This window comes from Pinus tabuliformis, chromosome 1_1 (assembly GCF_031772625.1).
Source record: "Pinus tabuliformis cultivar Carrire ecotype Pingquan chromosome 1_1, CPIR1, whole genome shotgun sequence".
NCBI classification, from domain to species: domain Eukaryota; kingdom Viridiplantae; phylum Streptophyta; class Pinopsida; order Pinales; family Pinaceae; genus Pinus; species Pinus tabuliformis.
Window position 1 is genome coordinate 124,486,744 of NC_142297.1, and position 11,018 is coordinate 124,497,761.

The following is an 11,018-nucleotide window of genomic DNA, read 5'->3' on the forward strand; positions in this document are numbered from 1 at the left end:
CTTTGCTTGCAAACTAATATAGTGAATGATTCAATGCATATATCCTAAATTGTAGTAGCACAAGTTATGGAAACTGAACCATATCATCAGTGGTATTTTCCCTCACTATGGTTCAAGTTTCAGCTTCTAATATTTCCTAGATGAAAATTTATAACAAAATACCAACACAATCATATTTGGTGCACAATTCTAGGAGTATCCAGAAAGCTCGACTTCCATTGGTCATATATCCTAAAATATAGCGAATAAATGTCTGAAATTTTTATCACAATATCAGTGGGATTTCCCCTCATTGTGGAAAACATTTCAGCTCCTGAGAGTGCCCAAAAGAAAATTTATAACAAAAATGTTAGTGTGACCTATTTGAGGCCTGATTTTAGGAGCATTCAGAAGGCTCAACTCCCTCTACTAATATCTCCTAAAATATTACGACCCAGTATCTGAAATTTCTACCACATAATCAGTGGTATGTCCCCTCAACTTGGACAATTTTTCAGCTTCTGAAAGCCTACAGAATATGACTTATTTCATAATTTCCAACATGACCTGTTTAAAGGTGCATTCAAGAAGGTCATCTTCCTTAGATCATAATTCCTAAAGTGTTGTGAACCAATATCTGAAATTTTTACCACATTATCAGTGGGATTTACCCTTAGTATGGACAAATTTTCGACTTCTAATATTCCACGGAAGAAAATTTATAACAGATATGATAGAATGGTCTAAAAATTAACCTTTGTTCTTCATTTTACCTATGATAGAGGCCATCCAATCCAAGTGTTTGAACCATGCCCTGATACCACTTTGTAACAACCTCCAGTGTAAATGTCCATATAAACAACATAATAGGAACAAAAATATAATAAACATATCAGCGATCAAATCCATATATATACATCAGTGCATTTGCACATGAAAATCAAGGGAATGAATTTTTTTCATTAATAAATGCAATGAACCAACCGGAGATGGGACCACCACGTTCCACCCGACCATAGATTGGCTGAGCCAAGTCTCTCTTCATCCAATCAACCTCATGCCATATTCCAAACATGAATGTGGGATCTCATAAAACACATCAATCAAAACTCATCCAGGGCTTCCAGAGGCCACCCATCTCAACCCATCAAACAATGATTCCACCTCACAGTCGGACATCACCAAAAACCATCATCAGATTGGTCTCCATCCAAACCTTCCAGGGCTTCCAGAGTGTTTGTCCAACCAAGGCTTCTAGAACTAGTAACTTAACCCATAGCTTATACAAGGCTTCCAAAGCGTTTGTCCAACCAAGGCTTCCAGGACTAGTAACTCAACCCACCAAGGGCTTCCAAAGCGTTTTTCCAACCAGGGCTTCCAGGACTAGTAACTCAACCCAAGTTGTTATAGGGCTTCCATATCATTTATTCAACCAGGGCTTCCAGGACTAGTAACTCAACCCAGGCTATGGAAAAATGAGAACCAACCAAAACAAAGCAATGAAAGTAAACCCACAATCACCATGGCTATCCAGGAAATGGCAAGGCTAGGCAATCCACTGTCAATCCTAGCCATCCTCCATGCCAATGATAGATCATAACCAAGAAACCAGATCCATGTGCCATCCATGCCAAAACTAGTGAAGAAATCATACATGCAACTCGGTACCTGCAAGAAAATATGATGTAGATGCTAATGCCAATGCCTTCTTGTGCTCTCCTGCTCTTCCTTTTCCTTCTTGCTCCAAGAATCCAAGTATTCCATACCCTCCAAGATCGCTCCAAGAAAACTCTAAATAACCAAGAGTATGAGAGAGAGAAAAATGAGAGAGCTCCAAAAATGAACTAACCAATTCTTGCCTGTTGATCCTTTTAAGATTTTTTATTAATAATGGGGCCTCTATTTTCTTCATTTTCCATTATTTTCCTTCAATTTCCTCCTCACATGCAACATGTGACCTTTCACCTTCCTTTTCTCCTAATTTCCATTATTTTCATAAATAAATGTGCCAAAATACATTTTTGCCTCTTTAATGCCTTAGTCATTGCCCTTTCCAATTTCCTTGGCCATAAACAACCAAATGAACATCCACTAGGATATCCTGCCCACCATTCAGCTTGGAATACGTGTCCCGTCATCCGTGGTATTTATATAATTTTACATGGAATTTTCACCAGGGTTGTTATAGCCTCATTCGACCACCGATGATGGCGTTAACCACCATGCTCAACTCTTGTGGGCACGATACTTTTGATTAGACACTTCTCTATAAAACCGACCCAAAATTCGGCCACACATACCAGACACTCTTGGAGGGTCAGCATGTTCCATATTTTCACCTCCAGGATGCCCTATTATGCCACCTAGGTCACCTTTGTGTTCCTTCAAGCGAGCGTGCCAAGATGATTTGGGAAGCACACTACAGTAAGGTTTATGGGCATTTCGGGGTCGAGAAAACGGTGGCAGTACTGCAAAAGTATTTATATTGGCCGAATCTCCGACAGGATGTCAAGAAGTACATCAGATCCTACACTACCTGTGCCATTGCCAAACCGACCATCAAGAAGCAAGGTCTCCATACTCCGATGCCTACCCTTAGTCGGCCTTGGGAATCCATCTCCATTGATTAAATATCGGGCCTTCCTTCTACTAAGCATGGAAACGACAGTGTTTTTGTGGTCATCGATAGATTCTCAAAGATGGTCATTATGGCGGCCTGCAAGAAGAATATCATAGCAGAAGCCACTGCTAAACTCTTCTTTGAACGAGTGTGGGTACACTTTAGGATCCCACAGTCTATCATCTCATATCGGGACAGCATGTTCCTCAGTACATTTTGGTCCAGTCTCTAGTCGATGCTGGACACCAAACTCACTAAGTCCACAACCTTCCATCCCCAAACTAATGGCTAGATAGAGATTGTCAAGAGGATGATCCTACACATTCTGCGCATGTAAAACTCAAAGCATCCACGCACATGGGATGAGAGCCTCCCCTAAGTTCAACACAGCTATAACCGGGCTCTCCACAGCTCAACTAGCCACAACCCTTTTCAGGTAGGCTTGGGATTCAAGCCACTATGTCCCATTGATGTGGCCATGCCATTTGCAACTACTCAGGAAGATTCGACTCATGTCTAGTCCTAAACAGATAAGGCAAATAGCTTCATTGAGCACATCCAACATATCCACCAGCAGTTCCATGAAATTCTGGACAAATCAAATGCCAAGTACAAGTAGCAACATGATCAACATCGGGTGCCACACAAGTTTCAGGTGGGTGACAAAGTTTGGTTGCATTTGCAAAAGGAATGCTTTACCGAAGCCTATAGGAAACTCAAACCACTCTGATATGGTCCTTACACCATTAGCAATGTTGTGGGAGACAATGCATTTGAGCTCAGCATTCCCTCATTCCTTGGCCTACACCCAGCGTTCAATGTGGACCACCTTCGACCATACTTTCCACCATTACTAGACACATCTGACATTGTAGAACAGCTCACACCAACAGAGTTAAATCCAAATTTCATAGAACAAGCTGCAACTAATCGGATCATGGACACGAAAATCGAGCACACTCGCCAGTAGAAGATCCCACTGTATCGAGTTGTCAAAGCAGGCCAACTCCTTCACTAGGGCAAGTGGCTCACCTGGGACCAAGTTCAACAGAAGTTTCCTCATCTCATGGAGGAACTCAACGCAATGGGAACCATTGCTTCCTAAGGAGGAAGGAATGATCCAAGTGGATATTGGTGGCCACCTGCCAATTCCACTTGGACCCCACCATTGTTTCTTTTAGTTTTTCAGTTTCCTTATTTGTAGCACAATTTACTATTTTTGGTAGTTTTTCGGGTCCTGAACTTCCGAAGTTGTTTTGAGGCTCTAAACGTCATTTTTTGGGGAAAATGGGAGAAACATCAGTCCATAGTCCTCGGATAGATCTTTCTAACGAGGTATTGTGTGCATCAAATGGAGATCGTATGCCAAAGTTACGACCCTGAGAAGTTGATGTACCAATTTACCCAAAACAGGGCCCATAGTTTGGCGCTTCATCTCCTAGGGTTAGGGTTTTGGATGTTTATGGTTTTCCATTATTTCTCAATAATAAATAGGCCTTCGAGCCTCATTGTAAGACAGTTCAGAGGCATGTAGCCACCACATCTCTCCTCAGAGATAAGCTACCATCACTTGAGCAAGTTTATTTCCATTTTTGTTTGTAAGCATATTTCAGTGTTTTACATTAATGAAATTAAGTAATATTTATGTTGTATATTTGTATTTATGGTTATCTTTGTAATTTATTGTGTTCCTGTTTAAATCCGGATCAAGCACAAGCACGAGAAACCATGGCCTGCTATGAGGAACTTATCCCAAAACTAGTTCAACGAGAAATTGAGTGAATCGAAGCCAAGGTTTTCCATGAGAGGCATTGCACTCCAGACTATCACTGCACTCCAGACTATAATGTAAGGGCACAATAATAACAATAGTGGGCTTCTATGGGGCACAATAGTAACAATATGGGCACTACATGGGTACATCAATATGATAAGTGGGTTGTACTAATAACAATAAGGGGTTACACTAGTAGTATAGGGGCTTAACATGCCCCTCTCTTTCAAAAAGCGTTGTCCTCAACGCTTGAGTAGTTCTTGATGCTTCTGTATAAAATTCTTGTCCTCCCATGTGGAATCTTCAGCGGGTAAGTTCTTCCATTGTGGTCGCCAACGGGTAAGTTCTTCCACTTGATGAGATACTCTGAAATTGATCAATTTCGTAGCTGTCGGGTTCTTGTTTTTGTGACTGCTCCAGGTTCCAATATGATTTTTCCTTCCTCTTCAATTTATGGTAATATTATTTGAATTGAGATATTTTGCAACTTTTGAATAAGTGGCCATACTTCTTCGTCCTTCTTCCATTCATCCCTTGCTTCGTTTATCCAATCTGGTTGGATAATAGAAATAGCACAAAACAATGCTTCCACATCCTCATCCTTGAAGAGTCTTCCCATTCGGTAAGGTTGCCATTTGTTAAGTGCATGTAGTATTGCCAACAGTTCCTTCTCATAAATATCTTGCTTGAGATGTAGTAGTAAAAAATACCCAATCAAAACATTTTTCACTACGATGTTGATTTACCTGTTGTTTCGTTTGATTTTGCACCAAAGTGGCGTTATCCTTTAAAATTTGGAAAACTTGTTGTTGATGCTTGATGTGATATTTCACTGCTTGAACCTTTTTCTTCTTGATATGTCCTTCTATCTCTAGAGTTTGAGGAGTGGTAATTTCTTCCAATCCTTTACAAGATATGGTCGGATTCATTTCTTGATGCTCGATGTGATTTTTCACCCGATTCTGCTTCCCATATACACAATTTTCACAGAAATCAAAATCCAGAGAGATATTACTCATACTTTCTACCATACCTTTACCATGAAGTATTTGAAGGCCCTTCTCTCCAATATGTTCAAGCCTTTGATGCCACAACATGGTCTTCTTTCCAGAGACCACTAGATTTCCTGCTCCACTTTCAGGAACCACAAAACTGCTGCACTCGTCAATAACAGTGCTACCTTTCAACTTGTACAGTGTTCCAATTCGAACTCCCCACATCAATACCAGTGCCCCCCGAACCATATTGCAGGTATCCTTCTCGAACACTGTTTCTACACCTGCATCATCAAACTTGCTTACGGAAATTAGATTTCTAGCCAATGCAAGAATATGCAAAACACCTGGAAGTGTTCTAACCCTTCCACCTTGCAGCTTCAACTTTACTTTTCCGTGACCAACAATTCTAGCCTTCCTGTCATCCCCTAAGAATACATCACCACCATCATATTTCTCATACTTGCAGAACCACTCTCTATGGGGAGTGAAGTGAAAGGATGCCCCTGAGTCAATCAACCATGCCTCATGATCTACATGTGTACTTGAAGAAGCCAAGTACACATCCCCACCTTCATCTGAGGTGGTTTTCGTCTCTGCAAAAGGAGCATCATCATATCCCTTTCCTTTGTCAGGAGATTTATATTTATAATCCCTTTTGTAGTGCCCTTCCTTTCCGCATTTCCAGCACACCACCTTTACAGGTTTTCTTGGAGATTTAGATCTCCCACTCGATGACTTATTTTTGTTTCTGTTCTGGGACAGTCCTTGTATAGAGAAGGAATCACCATTCTGGCTCTCCATATTTTTTCGTCTCATCTCCTCCGTCAGCAAGGATGAGACTATTTCATCAAACTGCAAGGTAGTTGCATTGCTACCTATTGCAATAATTAGACTGTCCCACGAATCTGGTAGAGAACACAACAAACTGATGCACTTATCTTCATCTGAAATTTTAATATCAACAGATAATAACTGACTTACCACAATATTAAATGCGTTCAGATGCTTTATTGCTGAGTCTCCATCTTTCATCCTCAGGCTATACAACTTTTTCAGCAAGAACAGTTCATTCCCCAAAGACTTAGATTGGTACAAAGTCCCTAACTTGTCCCAAAAAGCCTTAGCCGTAGCTTCCATTGATACATTCAACAATACTGAATCTGAGACACACAATTGTATTGTGCTCTTAGCCTTCCTTTCCAACTTCTTCCATTATTCATCGGACACTCCGTTGGTTTAGTACCCGGATCTACCGCAATCCACTGATCTTTATCCACCAATAGATCCTCCATCTTGAGTTTCCATAGCTCAAAACTCTGACCATTAAATTTATTGATCTCTATATTTCCACTGCTCGCCATCTTCTTTCATCACCAGAATCGATCCTGCAGATCTCCCACTAAATAGGGTCTACCATAGGCCTGAGCGAAACCCCTCAACAACAAAGGCATCCCCTTAAAGCCAAAACAACTCTGATACCAAATGTAGGTTTTAACCTCGTATAGAAATTACCTGCATATGAATCCTAAAACACAGAATAATAAACAATGCGAGAGCATAACACTTAAAACACATATACACAGAGATTTTCCCCTAGATCCCAAAACCGGGACTACCAACTTGATTTTTCATTATGTTCCTTTCAATGTTATAATACATATTGATACATGCCGAAGAATCCAATACCATGGACTGAAAACCATCGCGTCTAAAACCATGTGCGAAAAAATCATGCACAAAACCATAAGTAGGTCCGCCCAACCTAATATAGGGTCCAAAAACAAAATTTTCCGGGGCGCTGCCCCAGACCACATAGAGTGGGGTTACCTACACCTCTCAAACCCCCAGTGACCCCCTCACTACGCAATCGACACAACGAAGGGGGGGCTCCGCCCCCCCTCTAACCCCCCGGTTAACTACGTGGGCTAGTCATGGAAAGAATATAACACAACCCAACATACACAACTGAATGGCATGAAGAGGTTCCTAGTTCATGAGGAATCAAGTGGGAAGAGTAGTCATGAAAAATATACTAGGTCAGTATCATATGGTTATGAGTTGATATTATGTGATTATATTATGTTTATGTTGTGGAAAGGTTATACCAAAGGATACACCAGTAGAATGAAAGCAGCGTGGTCCATGGCTTGCTAAGATAAACATGGATAAGACACTGGAGGCAGGGCTGCTTGGTAGAGTTAGTGTGGTTTTGGATGTGAGGTACTATTGTTATGCATATGTTGTATATGTTGTACATGTTGGATCTTTGATGTATGCACTTGTGGTGTTGTGTATATATATTTATGCAATGTTATGTATAGGATGGTACAAATAGGGTTGTGCGAATATTGCATATGGGGTGTAGTATACATATTGTACTGTCTTCATGACATATATGTGACGTGTGTGCATATGGTTCTTTGTGCATGTTGGATATGCATTGTTGTGTACAGATAATTCTATGTACATGTTGGGAATGCAATGCTATGTACAAGTGGTATTGTGTGTATGTGGTACATTTGTACTATGTACATATGGTGTGGTGTTCATGATTGTACAAGTGGTGCCGTGTGGTGCTGTGTATATATTGTACAAGTGGCGTTGTGTGCATGTCGTGCTATGTACATGTCGTGCATATGGCGCTGTGTACATGTGGTTCACGTACATGTCGTGTGTGTGATATTGTGTACATGTGATATTGTGTACATGTGATATTATGTACACATTGTATAGTGGTGTCGTGTACATGTGGCATTGTGTACACATTGTGCAGGTGGTTCCATGTACATGTGATGTTGTGCACACATTATGCAGGTGGTGTGGTGTACCGGTGGTATTGTGTACATGTTGTACATATGGTACTGGTGCATGTGTGGTATTGTGTGCATGTCATAAATGATGTGTTGATGACATGTGGTATTATGTATGTGCATCATGTAGTCATGGTATTGCGACGTGTGTATTTGTTGTGTTGTACTCTGTGTAGGTACATGTATTGGGTGGTATTTCATACCAGGTATAGATGGATGCATTGTGTTGTACACTGGCTATAGGTGTATGCGTTGTACGTCAGGTGTAGGTGCATGTATTACATGGTGTTGTGTGTCAGGTGTGGTTGTATGTGTGTGATGCACACTATGCATATGTGCACCTGGTAGAGGAGAAGACACTGGGTGTTTGCTGGTGTGGCAACCGATATGGTGTCTATACAAAAGAACAAAGGCAGAAGTAAGGATCGACGAAGGATAGGTATCGGTATTGTATTTCAATTTTATTATGCATGTGATTTATGATTCTGATATATGATGATTACATGTGAATTATGATTCTGGTGTATGATGATTACATGTGAATTATGATTCTGGTATATGATCTATGGTTCTGGTTATGATGGTTACATGTGATTTATGATTTTGATGGTTATGTTTGAGCTAACATGATTTGATATCTTTATATATGTTGATTTGGTCAAATATGCTAGTTTGACTTGTTGTGACAGGAAGAGAACATGATTCCAAGCGTACCTTGTTGATGGACTACCAATGAGGTATGATTTGAAGTTATTTCAATTTTATTTTGAATCTAATGGAAGTTATGTTCTTGGTATAGGAAGAATGAACATGCCCATTTGGGTGGTTGAAATTTACTACAAGAATTAGCAGCAGTGGAAAATGAATTGAAACATGCCACAACATGTTGGTAAAGCACTTCAGGAGTAGGGCCATTGTGGGACACTGGTACCCAATAGTGTCCATTGATTTCTATGAGCATGCTATGACGAGTATGATGTGTTGAAGCAGGTATATGCCTTGGCTTTTGTATCTTTTGATGCGAGGAAGCCTTCCCAAGGGATGGAATACTCGGGATGGGGGTACCAGTGGAACTTGGAAGGTGAGCTACTGCACGAAAGGGGTGACCAGATTCCCGAGGGACTGGGTAGTAGAGAAGGGAAGGTCACGGATGGATTTTTTTTTGTCATTAGCATTGCCAGATGGAATCAGATGCACATTGGGAGTGCGCCCTGGAACAATGAGCTATTAACTGTTCATTGAGTGGACAAGTGGCGCGGGTTTATAGTGCTGAACATTGGAATCAGATTTGAATTTCAATGGATTCTAGACTTCCTGTAAAGGAGGTGGATCCTAATATTAATTTGAGGGTGGAGCTGTGAGCCTCTAGATTCCCTTGTTGCGGATTCATATTATTTTATTTGTTGGTTAAGAAAATGTGTATATCATTGTAAATATCGTAATGAGCTGTGTTATAAAGCTCTAATATGCTGTATGGTTTTTATCTGGTCATGTTGTCATGATGTTTTGATTTTGAGCAGGTCATTCATTGTAAATACTGCAACGAGCTATGTTATAAAGCTCCATGGGTAGTATGTTTTGTTTTCAGCAGTCTTGTTGGTTATAGGTGTCATTGAACATCGAGGACGGTGTTCCCCCAAGGGGAGGGTTCTGTAACAACCCTGGTGAAAATTTCATGTAAAAATATATAAATACCACAGATGATGGGACACATATTCCAAGCTAAATGGTGGGTAGGACATCCTAGTGGGTGTTCATTTGGTTGTTTATGGCTAAGGAAATTGGCAAAGGCAATGGCTAAGGCATTAAAGAGGCAAAAAGGTATTTTGGCACATTTATTTATGAAAATAATGGAAATTAGGAGAAAAGGAAGGTGAAAGGTCACATGTTGCATGTGAGGAGGAAATTGAAGGAAAATAATGGAAAATGAAGAAAATAGAGGCCTCATTAATAAAAATGCTTATGAGGATCAGTGGGCAAGACTTGGTTAGTTCAGTTTTGGAGCTCTCTCATTTTTCTCTCTCTCTCATACTCTTGGTTACTTAGAGTTTTCTTGGAGCACTCTTGGAGGGTGTGGCATACTTGGATTCTTGGAGCAAGAAGGAAAAGGAAGAGAAGGAAAGTGCAAGAAGGCATTGACATCAACAACTACATTAGATTTTCTTGCAGGTACCGAGTTGCATGTATGATTTCTTCACTTGTTTTGGTGTGCATGGCACATGGATGTGGTTTCTTGGTTATGATATGTCAGAGGATGCCCGAGATTGACAGTGGATTGCCTAGCCTTGCCATTTCCTGGATAGCCATGGTGATTGTGGGTTTACTTTCATTGCTTTGTTTTGGTTGGTTCTCATTTTTCCATAGCTTGGGTTGAGTTACTAGTCCTGGAAGCCTTATAACAACTTGGGTTGAGTTACTAATCCTAGAAGCCCTAGTTGGACAAACGCTCTGGAAGCCCTTAGTGGGTTGAGTTACTGGTCCTGGAAGCCTTGGTTGGACAAACAATCTGGAAGCCCTATATAAGCTGTGGGTTGAGTTACCAGTTCTGGAAGCCTTGGTTGGAAAAACACTTTGGAAGCCCTGGAAGGCTTGGATGGAGACAAATCTGATGATGTTTTTTGGTGATGTCTGACCATGAGGTGGAATCACTGTTTGATGGGTTGAGGTGGGTGGCCTCTTGAAGCCCTGGATGAGTTTTGATTGATGTGTTCTATGATATCCCACATTCATGTTTGTAATATGGCATGGGGTTGATTGCTTGAAGAGAGACTTGGCTCAACCAATATATGGTCAGGTGGAACGTGGTAGTCCCATCTCTCGTTGGTTCATTGCATTAA